Source organism: Artemia franciscana, chromosome 2 (genome assembly GCF_032884065.1).
Source record: "Artemia franciscana chromosome 2, ASM3288406v1, whole genome shotgun sequence".
Taxonomy (NCBI): Eukaryota; Metazoa; Arthropoda; class Branchiopoda; order Anostraca; family Artemiidae; genus Artemia; species Artemia franciscana.
The window spans coordinates 32,173,003-32,190,123 of record NC_088864.1 but is presented as its reverse complement, the minus strand read 5'-3'; positions in this window follow the sequence as shown (position 1 = coordinate 32,190,123).

Here is a 17,121-nt window from a genome sequence, read left to right as displayed (position 1 = left end):
GATGCAATGAATATCAAACAGCTCGAGGTAACAAACTGTAAGTAAAGAATGATCCGGCTCAATAGTAAGCAAAACCCTAAAAAGAGTCTTGATAACAATAGATACATCAAAAGAATTGAACTTTGATGTTTCTTCAAATTATATAAAATTCATCAAATGGAATGTTACCCATCAGTAATTACGACCCTGGGAATTTTTGCCCAACTTTGGAAAAAGGTAGGAAATACGCCCAAAACATCAAGTGATCTTAATGAAAGTTGCACCATCAGATTAAGCATATCAGAAAACCAAGAAGCAAGATCAAGACCACGGAGTGATTATTTGTTGTTTTTTTTTTGTTCGGTTTTCTCAGGGATGGCCGTGTCAAACCAGTGATCCTTTAAGTTCGAGAGAGAGAGTGCGATCGAGGATGACATGACCGCCCACAGCCCCAGGGAGAAGGGCTGCAAGCTATGAACTTTACCTATTGTTTTCATATAGTACTGCCTATTGGAAAGTGTACAGATACTTTTAGGGGGGGGGGGGGTGATTTTATGTCGGAAGGGAGGGGAAGTTAAGCTGGAGGATCTTTCGGTAGAGTACTTTTTCTTGGGGAAGGGTATTACCGATGTATGGGGAGATGATGTTTCCGGCATTATTTAAAAAACGATCAGATTTAAATTTAAGAAAAACAATTTTTTTATCTGAAAGTGAGGAGCAACATTAAAACTTAGAACAAACGATTATTACATGCATAAGGGGGGCTGCTCCCTCCTCAATACCTCGCTCTTTACGTGAAAGTTTTGTTTAAGAACTTTTAAAAAAGATTGTTATTCTAATTAGACGGCCCAGGTGTTTCAGGAGTCATTCATAAATAATTGGAACAAAAAGTCAAGCTTTAGCGTGGAGAGCGGGGTCTTGAGGAGGGTCGATACCCTCATATATGTAATAATTCGTGTTCGTTATAAAAATTTTGTATTGCTCCTTACTTTCAGTTGAAAAAACTTGTTTTTTTTTCAATTTGATAGTATAAGGACCTATAATTATGGGTCTGACCACAGAATTTCTGAAAAAAAAGTTGCTCCCATAGCGTTCAACGTCTCTGGTTGGAACCTTTCCCAGGGACTGCTAAAGTCTAGAATAGTCGAGAAATTCCAAGATAATTCACTAACATTAAATTGAAATTTAAGGTCAGAAAACATGCATAAATCCTACATGGTCAATATACATCCGAAAAGGTTCTTTTCTAATTGAGGCCTCAAAGTATGCGTGTGATTTGTACGCCATGTGAAGTTAGAACATTTCCTTCTCATGTTTCAATAGAAGTTTCAAAAAGTTAAATATTTAGGGCTTTTTACTAATCAAGAATGGTAACTAATTTCAGAAATGGAAGCTTGAGAATATTCGAAAAGGTCCCTTCCTCCAAAAACGAAAGAGCAGGAATGCAAAAATGTCTACTTAGAGTTTATTTGGACCAAATGGGGTTCATTAACCCGAGCCCAGCCAGGCAAGTGAACTGAAGTTTTATTGAGAACTAAGAGCAAATTCAACAAAGCATCAGATAAAAGGCAGATTGTATGAAGAAAAACATATTAACATGGTGATGCTGATGTGCTGTTCCTGAACCCGTTCTTGCATATAGTTGAAAACATTGAAAGACTCGCAATTCGTAAGGAGCTTTTTTTTCCTTCTCACAAATCTGATATAAATTAAAGTTATACAGCCCGAAGGACTTGGAATCTCCCTACTCCCTTTTGTCTTTTCTATCCATGTTCCAACCAAGAATACATAGTTCTACTCCAGGTGTCTAGACTATTCATAATGTCAATATCACCCACTCGAAATCAAGTTTATAAAGGCCGCTGCACATACGCTCAGCTTAACACCTTGAAAAAATCTGAAGTGCTGACATAGATAAGCCATATTCCGGAAACCAGATTGTACATCTCTATGAAACATCCTTTGTTTTGACAGAGAAGACAGAGTAATATATTCACAAGAGGATTAGCTAGAACAGTACGACCCGAGACAAGATGAAACAGGATTAAAGTCATCAGAAATCCTGGACATAACAGCTGTGTTGCGTCTATTGTTGGAGATAATTTTTTTTCTCGTGTATTCCGAGAGGGATATTCAAAAAATGAAGAAAATATTGATGAAAGCTCATTCGAAACGCATAAACTGTGAATGTATCTGTTCATCAGGAGCTAACGAAATAATTCATCTCAGAACGGGCTCTCGTTTTTTTGGGGGAAAGGGGCAATAGGGAGGGGAGTTTAGTTTGCTTGCCTTTCGGCCTAAAGCTCTCCTTCAGCACCTTGTGTCTGTATTTGTGATTGGATCTAGTCATATTTATGTTCAATGTTTTAAGTCACTTCAATGATTTGTGTCTCCTCAAGCTCCCTATCCTCCTCCATTCTATCTTAATGGAGGTTTCAGTGATAGTTTCGATTTTTTAGCACAAAGTCTTTCGCTGAATTGGTTTTAGACATTTCATTACGTAACTGACTTTGTATGTAAGATTCGTCCTGGAACAAGTAATCAAACAGTTCGTGGTAACGAACTGTAGTAAGGAGCCACCCGGCTCAATAGTAACCGAAACTCTAAAAATGGAATTCTGATACTAATAATTACATCAAAAGAACTGCATTCTTACGCAGATTCTAAATATATAAGTTTCATCAAGTTTAGTTCAGTTACCCATCAAAAGTTACGAGCCTGAGAAAATTTGCCTTATTTTAGAAAATAGGGAGAAACACCGCCTAAAAGTCAAAGTATCTTAACGGAAACCGCACTATCAGATTCATCGTATCAGAGAACCCTGCCGTAGAAGTTTCAAGCTCCTATCTACAAAAATGTGAAATTTTGTATTTTTTTTCCCCAGAAGACAGATCACGGATGCGTACGGATGCGTGTTTTTTTTTATCCGAGGGGTGATCGGATCGACCCAGTGGTCCAAGAATATCAGGAGAGGGCTCATTCTAAACGGAAATTAAAAGTTCTAGTGACCAAAAAATTGGCGTGCACCTAGGACCCCTCCCACGCTCATTTTTCCCCAAAGTCACTGGATCAAAATTTTGAGATAGCCATTTTGTTCAGCAGAGTCAAAAGACCTATTAATTATGTCTTTCGGGGCAACTTAATCCCCCACAGTCCCTGGGGGAGGGACTGCAAGTTATAAACTTTGACCATTGTTTACATATTGTAATGGTTATTGGGACGTGTACAGACGTTTCCAGGGGGACTTTTTTACGTTAAAGGGGGTCTTGGGGAGGGGTTACGTGGGAGGATCTTTCCATGGTGGAATTTATCATGAGGGAAGAAAATTTCCATAAAGGGGCCGCAGGATTTTCTAGCATTATTTAAAAAAAAACAATGAGAAAATAAATAAATAAATAAAAAATCAGGTGGAAGTAAGGAGCAGCATTAGAACCTAAAACGAACAAAAATTATCACGTATATACGGGGAGGCGTCTCTTCCACAATACCTCACTCTTTACGCTAAAGTATTTTTTAGTAACTTCAGCTATTTATTCTACGGCCTTTGTGATTCAGGGGTCATTCTTAAGGAATTGGAGCCAAATTGAAGCTTTAGAGTAAAGAGCGAGGTATTGACGAGGGAGAGAACCCCCTCATTTACGTAATAAAAATATACAAATATAGAATTTCGTTACCTAAGTTAATTCGTAAGTTACGTATATTTATTACTAATAAAAACGTTCGTAAAAAAGTTCTAGTTGCCTCTTCAATTAACCAATAATAGGAGTGCAACTAGGCCTCCTCCCCCATCCTTACTTTATCAAAATCGTCCCATCAGAACTATGAGAAAGCCATTTAGCAAAAAAAAAAAAAAATATGCAAATTTCATTTTAATTATTCATTTGCGGTGAGTCAAAATCAAAACATGTATTAATTAAAAAACGTTCAGAAGTTGAATAAAAAATAAGTTTTTTAACTGCAAGTAAGGAGCGACATTAAAACTTAAAACGGACAGAAATTATTCCGTATATGAAAGGGGTAGTCCCCTCCTTAACACCTCGCTCTTTACGCTAAAGCTTTTTATTGTTTTAAAAAGTAGAGCTATGAGAAAGAGTCAAACTTTAGCGTAAAGAGCGAGGCGTTGAGGAAGGGACAACCCCTTTCACATACGGAATAATTTCTGTTCGTTTTAAGTTTTAATGTCGCTCCTTTCTTGCAGTTAAAAAATTTGTTTTTTAATTGTTCTATTTAAGATCTATAATTAACGCATAATAAACTATACACTATTGAAAAAAGTTATTGAAGATAAGTTTTTAAAAACAGTTTCACATTCAAACCTAAAATGCATTGAAATGATGTCACATAAGAAGTCAAACTTAAAACGAATAAAGATTATTCATAAATGAATAAATAGAATTTAAAACAATTTCAATCGAAACCGTACATAAATGATCACAAAAAAGTCTGGACACTGCCCCCTGAAAACCCCTAGGCTAGAGTGCCGTTTTTGCCTTATTAAAACTAAGTATGTTTTTAGCAGTTTTTCTTTTCTCGGTTAAACATTGATTATGTGGATGCTGCACAAAATAACAAACTTTAATTATCAGGTTCTTCTTTTTCAATTCATTCCTCTTAAATCAAACAGTTTGTGGTAACGAACTGGTAGTAAGGAGTGACCCGGCTCAATAGTAACCGAAACTCTAAAAAAACGGAATTTTAATACCAATAGTTACATCAAAAGAATCACATTTGTATGCTAATTTTAAATATATAAGTTTCATCAAGTTTAGTCTTACCCGTCGAAAGTTAAGAGCCTGAGAAAATTTGCCTTATTTTAAAAAATAGGAAGAAACACCCCCTAAAAGTCATTGGATGACAAATCACAATCACACCTTTCGATCTACATTGGATCAAAAATGGCACCATCAAATTCAGCGTATCAGAGAATCATACTGTTGAAGTTTCAAGCTCCTATCTACAAAATGTGGACTTTTGTAATTTTTGCCAGAAGACAGGTCACGGATGCGTGTATATTTGTTTTTTGTTTGTTTTTTTTTCCTAGGGGTGATCGTATCGACCCAGTTGTCAGACAATGTCACGGGAGGGCTCACTCTAACGGAAATAAAAAGTTCTAGTGCCCTTTTTAAGTGACCCAAAAATCGGAGGGTACCTAGTCCCCCTCCCACGCTCATTTTTTCCTAAAGTCACCAGATCAAAATTCTGAGATAGCCATTCTGTTCGGCATAGTCGAAAAAACTCATAATTGTGTCTTAATCCCCCAAAGTCCCTAGGGGAGGGGTTGCAAGTTACAAACTTTGATCATTGTTTACATATAGTTATGGTTATTGAGGAGTGTACAACGTTTTCAGGGGGACTTTTTCGTGTTGAAGGGGCGGAGGGGGTTACGTGGGAGGATCTTTCCATGGAGGAGTTTATCATGAGGGAAGAGAACTTCCATGAAGGGGCTGTAGGATTTTCTAGCATTATTTAAGAAAAACAATGATAAAATAAATAAAAAAAAATTCGGCTGGAAGTAAGGAGCAGCATTAAAACCCAAAAAGAACAGAAATTACTACGTAAATAAGATGGTTTATCTCCTCCACAATACTTCGCTCTTCATGTTAAAGTATTTTTAGTAGTTTCAACTATTTATTCAGCGGCTTTGGTATTCAGGGGTCATTCTTAAAGAATTAGGACAAAATTCAAGCTTTAGTGTATATTGACTAGGGGGCTAACCCCTTCATATACGTAATAAAAATATACAAATGTAGAAGTTCGCTACGTGAGTTAATTCTTAAGTTACGTATATTTATTACTAATAAAAGCGTTCGTAAAATAAATAAAAAGTTCTAGTTGCCTTTTTAAGAAACCAAAAACTGGAGGGCAACTAGGCCTACTCCACCAATCCCTTTTTTTGTATCAGAATGTCTGGATCAAAACTATGAGAAAGCCATTTAGCCGAAAAAAAAAATTATATTTAAATTTCGTTTTAATTATTTATATGCGGTGAGCCAAAATGGAAGCATGGATTGATTCAAAAACTTTCAGAAATTAAATAAAAAAAACAAGTTTGCTTTAACTGCAAATAAGGAGTGACACTAAAACTTAAAACGAACAGAAATTATTCCGTATATGAAAGGGGTTGTCCCCTCCACAACGTCTCATTCTTTACGCTAAAGTTTTTTATTGCTTTAAAAGTAGAGTTGTGAGAAAGAGCAAAACTTTAGCGTAAAGAGCGAGGCGTTGCAGAGGGGACAGCCCCTTTCATATACGGAATAATTTCTGTTCGTTTTAAGTTTTAGTGTCGCTCCTTACTTGCAGTTAAAAAAAAACTTGTTTTTTTATTTAATTCATAGAAAAAAATGGCATACCATTTAATGATGCACCGATTCAGAAGTTTAGTGAAGCAAACTAATAGAACTCTTCGATAATTACCAATTTATGTTTCAAATGTTCTACTTAGACGTAAATTGGTACTTACATATTATAGCGACCAGACTGTTGTTCTTGATCTGAGTAAAATCGGTCTCTTTCTGCATTCGAAGATAATTAGCTTAGACTCATTGAGATAAACTACTATGCAAGTACATTTTAATTAAATATATAATATATAGAGTTGGTTAGGTTAGGTATTTAATATATTGCGCACTGGTTGGCCTCTTTTTTATAATTCTTTTTTATAGTTTCCATAATTTCGCTACTAAGGTATTATATTTTCATTATATTTTGGTATATTTTATTAGGATTAAGCTAACTTCAATTGTTGGGTGTGTTTGCTATAACACGTAAGTACCCGCAAATTTTTCATGTTTTTATTTTTATTTCACCATTTCTGAATGATAATTCTAATTATTCTATTTCTTCTAATTCTAAATAATTCTAAGAAATTATTTGTCTCTTTCCTGCAAGCTTGATAATGTGTTCAGCGATGAATGTGTAACTGTATGTCATATTGGTGTCTTAAAGTGGAAGGTTATTGACAGATTTTCGGTAATTCGGAAAATCCTGAAAATATCCGAATTTTCAGTTAATACTATATTGACCCTCTTAAATTCAAAATTCAAAATGGGAGAAATTGTCATTGTGCGGATGTGTAATCTCGTTTGCTCCTTTAAAGGAAAATCGGAAACTTTAGCATGATCAGACCTCTCCCAATGTTCTCAACTGCGGTCAACTCTATTCCCACTTGAGGAGTGGCACCCCTTGAGGAAATCATAGCCTAGTAAACGCTACAGCATTCGCTTGGGATTCTGATTAATGGATAATTCTTCTGGGTTTTGGTCTGTTTTGATAGGCGTTTCGGGATGAAAAACCTCTCCTTTGCTAATTTATCTACTATGGGTTGCCTCCCCGTAGTAGCATAATATTTTTAGGTTATAACCAATACGGTGTTTGGTCGTAAAACGGCCTATTAGTTGACATGGTATTCACGTGATGGTAAGACGGCAAACCTTATTGATTAGGTTATTGTAAACTGAAGACTGGCAGGATCAATTACAAGATACTAGGGTATATAGGACTGCTGTTATTGTTGTTGAAAGCAAAGATCATTATCTAGTAGTGTCTATGGTCAATTTAAAGCTGAAATTTAGGAAAGGTAACTACCTCCTTGGTAGTTATGATGTTGGTACACTCCAGGATGAGAATTTGAGCGAAAATTTTTAGGGACAGTTGAATACTAAACTTGAGAGTTTAAAATTTGACAATATGGAAGATGGTTGGAATAATTTTAGAAAAACAATCTGTGAAGTTGCTGAGGGAAGAAAGCTAAGACTGCTGCTAGGAATATTAATGAAAAAGTTTTATGTTTAGTAGAGAGGGGAAGGGGTTTGTACAAGAACTATCTGAGTGATAAATCATATGAAAAGAAAAGGAATATAAAGAAAGTAAAGAAAGCATTAAAGTATGAACTAAAGAGGTGTGAAGTGAAGGCCATGGATAAAATTGCCGAGGATCTGGAAGATGCAGCTAGACGGCATAATAATAAAATATTGTACTGTCATGTTAACACATTGAGAGGGAGTAGTCAATCCGGACTTGTCCCAGTTAAACATAGGAACGGGTCCACAATTAGTCATAAGAAAAGAGTTAAAGAGAGATAAGCGGAACGTTTTTGAGAATGTGCTAAACCGAGATACAGTTGCAGGAAAAGATATAGGGGAAAATGAAAAAGTTTGTGATATCTTGGATGTGAAGGAAGATTTGTTTTGTGAGGAAGAATTAGCGACAGTGCTTAAAAGATTAAAAAATAATTAGGCTCCAGGTGCTGATAGTGTGGTAAATGAGTTTCTTAAATATGGTGGCTCTGAGGTTCGAAAAAGGTTTCTGGAGATTATGAATATGACTATTGAAAAAGGGGAAGCACCTAATGATTTTAGAAAACCTTAGTTCAACCGCTGTATAAGAGAGGTGATAAAAGTGAGTGTCGTAATTATCGAGACATTCATCTCTTCTGTGTTGGTAGCAAATAATAATCTGATACTTTTTAAACTGAAAGCAGTTGTAGACAAAGTTTGAGACAAGAACAGTGCAGTTTTAGAAAAGGTAGAGTATGTGTCGACCAAATTTTCACTTCTACGTTAATAATTGAGTGCCCTAGGTGTCAAACACCTGCCTTAGATGTCAAACACCTTTGGTCCTTATTTTACAACTAAACTGACGTTCTAAGTTGTACAGATTATGAGCAAGCGTTCGATTCTGTTAATGGAAGAGCTTTAGCAAAGGTCTTATCCTTGTATGGTATACCAGACAAATACATTAAAGTGATTAGTGCTATGTACAAGAATAACACTGCTGTGGTTGAGGTAGTAAATGATGTAAGCTGGTTTTGTATTAAATCAGGAGTGAAGCAGGGTTGTGTTCTATCCCCATTTATATGGATCATTTTGATGGACTTTATTTAAAGGAGAGCAGGAAAAACAATGAGAGACCACGCAATCAAATGGAGAGGAAAAACTCTCCTGGACTTAGATTACGCTGATGATTTAAGCATCCTAGATGAAAGTGTGAGCAAAGTGAATAAACTTTTAGAGGTTTTGCGAGTTCGGGATGATGGAATAGGTCGGAAAAATAATGTTAAGAGGACTTTGTCACTAAGGCTAAGAATAAGCGAAGACGAAAAGGTGACGTTGGTTAACGAGAAGATTGACCAGGTGGGCAGCTTCACTTACCTTGGTAGTAGTATTAGTAAAGACGGCGGGAGCAGTGAAAATGTTAAAAGTAGAATAGCCAAGGTTCAGGGTATTTTTTCACAGTTAACAAAAAGTTTGGAAGAGTAGGAAGATACGTCTGCAAACCAAGATTAGAATATTGGAAGGTACAGTGATGACAGTGGTCAAATATGGCTCTGAAGCATGGATACTCTGGAAAGTGGATGAAGATTTATTAGATACTTTCAAGAGAAATTGCCTACTGATTGTCCTGGGTACCTGGCTGACTGACCGTATTTCAAACAGTAGGTTGTTCGAAAAATGTGGTTTGATCCCGCTTTCTAGGGCTATAAAGAAAGAAAGGTTGAGATGGCTAGGGCACGACCTGTGGATGAAAGATGTTTTCGGCCAACCGTCTAGGGCTAAACGGAAAGCAGGTTGTCCTTGTTTTTGTGGGAAGATGTCATAAAGGAAGACTTAAAGGAAATGGAAACTTGCTGGGAGGGTGAAAAGAGAGAGGCTTTGAATAGATTGGGATGGAGGAGGAGCGTGCGTAGCTGTGTTGGCCTCAGGCAGTGTGATGTTGCAGTGAACTGTTAGTAATAGTAGTCTTTTTGTTAATGCTTTGCTGAAACCGTTTACCATTTCACCGACAGCTATTTTATTCAAAATAGTTGAAAGGTTCAATAAGCCTGCAGAGATGACAGGACCACCATAGCCCTTGAGTTAAGGAATGTAAGTTACCCAAGTTATGTATTATTTACATGTAGTTTTTTTTTTCGGAAAAGGGTCATGTTTGATCCTGGGTCTCCAAAAAGAGTAAGGGTATTAGGACGAAACTTTCAGAGAATCTTGAGGGAGATGTTTAACTAAACCAAAACATACTAATTGGTTACAGATTGTCAGAAGTGCGTGCCAGCAATATCTCAGAAACGACTCAAGGTATTAAGTTGAAACTTAGGTATGTTGAGGGATATATGTAACTAACCCGGAAACACTATGTGCATACTACTACTATTACTATTGCCACTGCTACTGCTGCTGCTGTTACTAACACTAAGGGCATTCGGGGTGAAACTTTCAGGGAATATTCTTAGGGGGGGGGGAGAATTAAATCGAGACACACTGTTTGCATGCTGGTTGTTGAAAGGGCGTATTAGCAATATCTCAGGAACAGCAAATATTATCAAGTGAAAACTTTCAGGGCATGTTGAGGGGGATTTTTAACTAACCCAAAGACAATATGTAATAAATGTTACTACTACTACCATTACTATTGCTATAACTGAGACTGCGGATACAGCTAATTACGACTGCGACTACTTGCGACTGCACCCAAGACTACTTGTGGCTGCGACAACTTGCGGCTACGATTACTTACGACTTTGATCATTTGTGACTGCGACCACTTGTGAATGTAACGATAACTACTTGCAACTACTACTACTTACAATTGCAACTACTTGAGACTGAAAGTACGTCTACTTGAGACTGTGACTACTTGTGAGTGTGACTGATTATGACTGATGCTACTTGTGACTGCGACTGTAACTACTTGAGACTTAAAACTACTGGAAGAGTAGCTGCGACGACTTGCGATTATAATAGCAGCTACATGTATCTACGGCTACTTGCCGTACAACTGTGACTACTTGCAACTGTATCAGTGACTGTTCACGACTTCCACTCCTTGTGACTACGACTGCTAATAAAAAAAAAATAAAAAAAATAAATAGATAATAAATAAGTAAATAAAAATAAATAAAATATAATAAATAATAAATATAATAAAAATATAATAAATAAAAATAAATAAATAAATAAAAAAGTAAATAAAAAAATTATTGGTTAATAAATTATTTGGTTAATAAAAAAGATGAGCTGTTTCATGGAAGACGCAGCTCATCTTTTGAAATCAATACTGGAGTCTGTCAGGGTTGTGCTGCTGCCCCAGAACTATTTAATTGTGTCATCGACTACATTATGACTTGGACCATAAACCGCCTCCAGTTTGGGTTGCATTACGGTGATAGAGTTCTTTCAGACGCTGACTAAGCCGATGACCTTGCTCTTCCCCTCGCCGCGTCCCCTGCCAGTCCTAATGGTCGGTGAAAAACCAGCAGAGATTGTTGAGGAATTTACATACCTTGGCTCTATCCTCTCAAATGACGAATCAATCCTTAAAGATCTAATGCACTGAATTGCCAAAGATTAAGCAGTAGTGGGAAGACTAAGTGCCCTTTGAAGGAAACCTTCTCTCAGCCGTAGAACCAAGATGCGCATACACAATGCTTCGGTGGGATCCGTGCTTCTTTACGGAGCCCAAACTTTGCCAGCCACTCAGTCTGTGCTTAGCACCTTAAATATAGCCCAAACAAAACATCTTCACCGCACTGAAGGACTACGCTGGCACGATTTTGTTAGCAACGAGAACCTCCTGGCGTTAACTGCTCAAACGCCCTTCTCAGTCAAACTCGCCCAAAGAACACTACGCTGGTACGGACATCTCCTTCGCATGCCCCCTGACACTCCCGCACGAACGATTTTTGACTTTGATCCCATGCTGCACGGCGGGAAACGCCCAAGTGGTCGTCCCCCAACCAGATGGAAGGACACAACAGGAACCTTCTTAGTCATGGCAAATATTCAGGTGGATGTCCACATCCTTGCAAGAGACCGGTCCAAATGGAGGCACCATGTAGCATCACTCTCGACGCCGGAAGCATTTCGGCAGGAGCATTAAGTCAAGTAAGTCAATAAAAAAATTAAGTAAATAGAAAATGAACCAAAATTAATAAGACAAAAATTTCTACAAAACAATTTTTTCAAAGAAAAGTAAAGAGGTAGATTAAACCTAAGAGGAGCAGAGATTAAGTCAAATAGTAATTCAGTTGTAAAATAAGCACAAATGACAATAAATAAATAAGTGAATCCCAAAACGAACAGAAATTGCAATGAATAATCAAGTCAAACTTAAAACAAACAGAAACTACCACGAAAACGATTACAACTAACTGCCTTTTAAAGAACAGAGCGTCATTTGTACTTTACTAAAAGTAAAATGCATTTTAAATGTATTTTGTTTTGTGATATTAATAAATGAATAATTGCTGAGACTTTCGGGAGTGAATATCAATATATAGTAAACTGTCAATCTACACTTTATTAGTTGCTTTTAGTAATCTTGGTTATTTTAGTAATTTTCTTATGTTTTTATTGACAGCTCGAAATAAGAATTGTTTTCAGTGAAGTTCAAATGACGTTCTGGTCTTTAGAGGCGTAAGGTGGGTTAGCCCTACTCTCTTTTGTTTTTATTCGTTATAAGTTTGACTTACAAAATTCATTGAGATTTTTATTCGTTTATAGTGATTTATATTCGTTTTACGGTTGAATTAATATTTGAATTTATTTCTGCTCACCTTAGATTTAAAATGGCTCTTTACTTTTCTTTTAAAAACTTTGTCTTGCGGAAAAATTTTGTTCGATTGATTTATGTTCGTTTTTATTTGGCCTAGTTTTTTATTGGCTAATGAAATATATATCTGTAAAGTTCTGTTCGGTTTTTCTCCTTAAGAATTAAGATTTTGGCTTGCTATTTATATTTTGGATAAAATTTTATAACAAATATTAACTGTAGTTGAAGGCTTCTTTACTCTAATGTTTTTATTGTTTTAAAAAAGTAGAGTTGTGACAAAGAGTCAAACTTTAACGTAAAGAGCGAGGCGTTTTGGAGGGGACAGCCCCTTTCATATACGGGTTTATTTCTGTTCATTTTAAGTCTTAATGTCGCTCCTTACTTTCAGTTAATAAAAAACTTGTTTTGTTTCACTTAATCTACATGTAGAATCTGTTGTAGCATTCGCTTTGTAAGAAAGTTAGAATCTATTCGTAGAGTTTTTGTAGCATTCAAACCAGAATAAAGCCACCTAGCAACCGCTTAATCCAGCAAAAATTGTACCCTATTTACTACAGATTGGGTTAGTATTTCTCCATTGTCTGGCAATAAAACTAAAAAATTATTTAAGACTTTCTTTTTCTATTTTTTCTTTAATGTTTGAAAGACTTTTCAACATACCACTAGTAATGGGAGATAATATAAAACTTATAAATGTACCAGTCCGTATGTAACAGAATTACTTCAATTTTATTTGCATTCATTGATTTGTCTTGTATTTACCGTATCCCTCTTTTTGTTTTTGCCGAATTGACTATGGATCACAAATAGTTCAAATAACAGGATATTCACTTCACATCGCCAGACCGAACTAATTCGACCCTTGTTGAATCGAAAACATTGCAGTGATAAATTTTTTTAATTGACATGCGATACAAGAAAAACTCACTCCGAGAGTGACATGAAATAGGAACAAAAATCCAGGAACAAGATGCCGATTAAAAAGGCCAATCGAAGATGCTGTCCCCGTCAAGAGATTTGTTTTCAGCATATCAGCAATTAACTTGCGAGAGATGAAGTTACTCCAGAGTAACCATTTGTCTTTAGCAGATAAGTGCCGTGGCGAAAGATAAGTGACCCTATTTGCTGAAGAAAAGATTCACCTTGACTGAGATCCAATTAAAAATGTTTTCATACGATTTATGGTAACAGAGAGGTAAGATCTTTTTTTCACCATCCATACGCTTATGGATAGTGAGATCAATGAGTTGACTTTAAAAAACGTCTGTTACTTTTGTATGGTCTTAATGGACTTTTCGCTACGAAAACAAAATCTCTTCTCTTTTTTCTTTGTGTCATTTAAAAAAAAATGAAGTAAAAAATAATTTTGTTCAACTGAAAGTAAGGAGCAATATTGAAACTTCAAAAGAACAGATATTATTACGTATCAGGGGGAGGCCCCTACATCAGCCCCTCGCTCTTCAGGCTAAACTTTGACTTTCTGTCCCAATTCCTTAAGAACGACTGCTGAAAAAAAGGTCCGTTGAATTAGGATAAGAAGCTTTTTCAAAGCACCAAAAAAGCTTCACGTATCGAGCGTGGTACTGAGGAGGTGGCAGCCTGCCCCCGTATACGGTACAATTTCTGTTTGGTTCCAGTTTTAACGTTACTCCTTACTTTCAGATCAGATAGCTTGTTTTGTTTTTGTTCTTTTTTTCTTTTTTGTTATTTTTGTATCTAATTTCTGATCGTTCTTCAAATCACCCAGACGATCAAATTTTATCACTTCAAATCACCCTGGGTATAAAATAGGCTTGTTATAAAATGTTGGAACTGTTCCGGTGTTGTGATATGGTGTGGGATCTCCGCTTCGACATTTGTTCCTCTTTCCGTACCTATCGCCGATGGGGAAATCCTGCTTACATGGCCTGAAAGTTTCACCTTGATGCGTTAAGGTGTTCCAATAATATTGCTGATGTGCCTTTTGACCCCTTTTTCATCTCAATACACTTAGTCTTACAAGTACTTGCAATTGAAGTAGTAGATGAAGTAGTTTAGTAACAGAAGTGGTAGTAGCAGTAAAAGTAGCGGTACTAGTAGTGTTAGTAGCACACTGTAAAAAAAAAAATGTTTTGAGATTCAACAAAAATTATTTGTAATATTTATCAACAACAAAATTGGAATTTCAACAGCTGAAATCGCCGAAATTGAAAATTAAAGACCTTATTGGAACTCCCTGATAATTATTGATTTTCAACATGTTGAACAATAAACTAGTTGGATATCCTCTTACATTATTGCAATTTCAATTTTTAGACGAAACAACATGTTGGATTTTCTGATCATTATTGGATTTCCATCTTGTTTATTGGATTTCCAACTCTTTCATTGGATCTCCATCACTAGCTTTGTTAAATTTATTAGGCCTACAATCTCAGGTCCCATTATTCGGCTTCTCTTCCTAGTTTTGAAACATCAATAAATACCAAATAATTACTCATTTATTTCACAAGAACAGAAATTTACAACAACAAATTTCTCACAGATAATATGACACCTGCTGGCAGCTGCATTTTTTCATGGTGGAAATCCGCAGTTCAACGGCATAGTCGCAGGCCGATAGAAAAACCCTGAGCAAGGTGTATCTTCATACCAGGGAAAAAAGCGTAACACATAAACCTAAAATGAAGATGAAATCAAAATGAGGCACAAAAGTAAAGGAATTCTCTCCCCCTTTTTTAGAACTTTAGGATTGAAAAAGTTGCAACAAATAGGAGACAAATCTTGTCTTTCCTAAATGCCTTTGACTTGCAGATCGGATCGTATTCAAATCAGTATTCAAGTCAAGCTTAAAACGAACAGAAATCACTAAAAACAGGAGTTAAGTTTCTACCAATCCCCTTCCCCCTAAGCATTGTAAAGACTATTGCATCATTTACGTTTCACTAAAAATTGCTTTTATTATATAATGTGGCTTAGTTTTTCATAGCATAGAAGGAAATCGAAATGCAATGTAACAGTCAAGAAGACCAGAAAAACTAACAAAATAGACTGTGGTTTTAATGTACAATGATATCAATTCCTGGAAATCTCAGTGGCTCAAAATCCAATTTAGCAGATTTTTTTATATTTCAATATTCTACTATATTGGATTAACGACACTTCTTGACTACTAAGGTCCTTTTGTTGGCCACAGTTGGGTTTGACGTCTGAATCCCATAATACCAAACGAAGACTAAACATTATCTAGAAAACTGTTTTAAATACATTTGTTTTCAGTAAAGGACAAAATGACGCAACAGCCTTTAGAAGGTTTGCGGGTGTTTTTACTTTTTCATGTTTTCGTCTTAGCAATTAATTTGTTGGATTTTAATCTAAATTCCTAGGTTGTAAAAGGGGGTCTGGGCGTTGATTGTGTTAAACATACTTATTGCATAATTGTTGCTGGATTTGAAATCGATGCTTAGGAGGTTTTCTGATCCAAGTTTTTGGTTAAAAAGCCAATTTTCAGACAAAATACTCATAAAAATCATCCCGGGAGAATGTTCCGAAAATTAAGTGTGAATGAAAACTTTATAAGGGAAAAATATATATCAGAGGTAAGACTCAGCTTTCTTTATTTCTGACATGTTCGAATCTTATACTGATAACTTTGATACAAACATATGCATGGCGTGGAAGGGAAAATATGTCTTTTACCCAAATTCGAAATAAAAAAAAATTAATTATCCTCCCCAAAAGCTAACTATCTACATTCCCTGACAGTTTCAACTTAATACCCTTAGCCGTTTTTGAGATGTTTCACTTACATCTTTTGGACAAACTGAATGCAATAAGTATATTTCGACCTGCTTCAACAGCCTCACAGCTTTCGTAAAAAGTTTCATCTTAGAGCTTTTGGACAACCTGGATGCACATAGTGTCTTTTGATTTAGTTCATCATCCCCATTCATACCAACTGATAATACCAAGCCCTCCCTTTTCATTATGAGCATTATGTTTAAATCATTAGAAATGGATTTATTAATGGTCATTTCCCCGGTGACAGTGGTTTTTTTTTACACTGAAACCATATTTCTTGGAGTTTTCGACTATTTTGATCAAAATAGCTATCTCGAATTTTCGATTAATTTCCTTAGAGGGCAAGGGGGGGGGTCAGAAAATAAATGGAAGGGAGGGTCTAGTTACTCTTGAATCGTTGTAGACTCGTGAAAAGCGCACCATAACTTTAAATTACCAATCTATTGAGTCCCCCCGGAGTTCCTATGATGGTTCTTTATGTATGAGGGCACATTGAATAATCACAATTATTCAGTTCTACATATGTCTCAACTTGAAAAGGATAACAAAAACCGGCAAGGAGCATGGCCTGGATGCCCTTCAGTTACTTTTATTCATGAAAAGCGGACTAGAGCTTAAAATTCCAATCTAATAAGCCCACTCTTAAGTTTCAGAGCCTTTGGCTTTTAAGGACCAACCCTTTTAAATGAAGTTGCTCTGAAAAAAAAGCGGCTGAAAAGTAAATAAATAATACATTGAAGGCCTATGGATATTTACTACAAACATATTGAGTTTTGAACTTGATACTAATCCTGCGTTCAACTGAGAATATTTCAATCA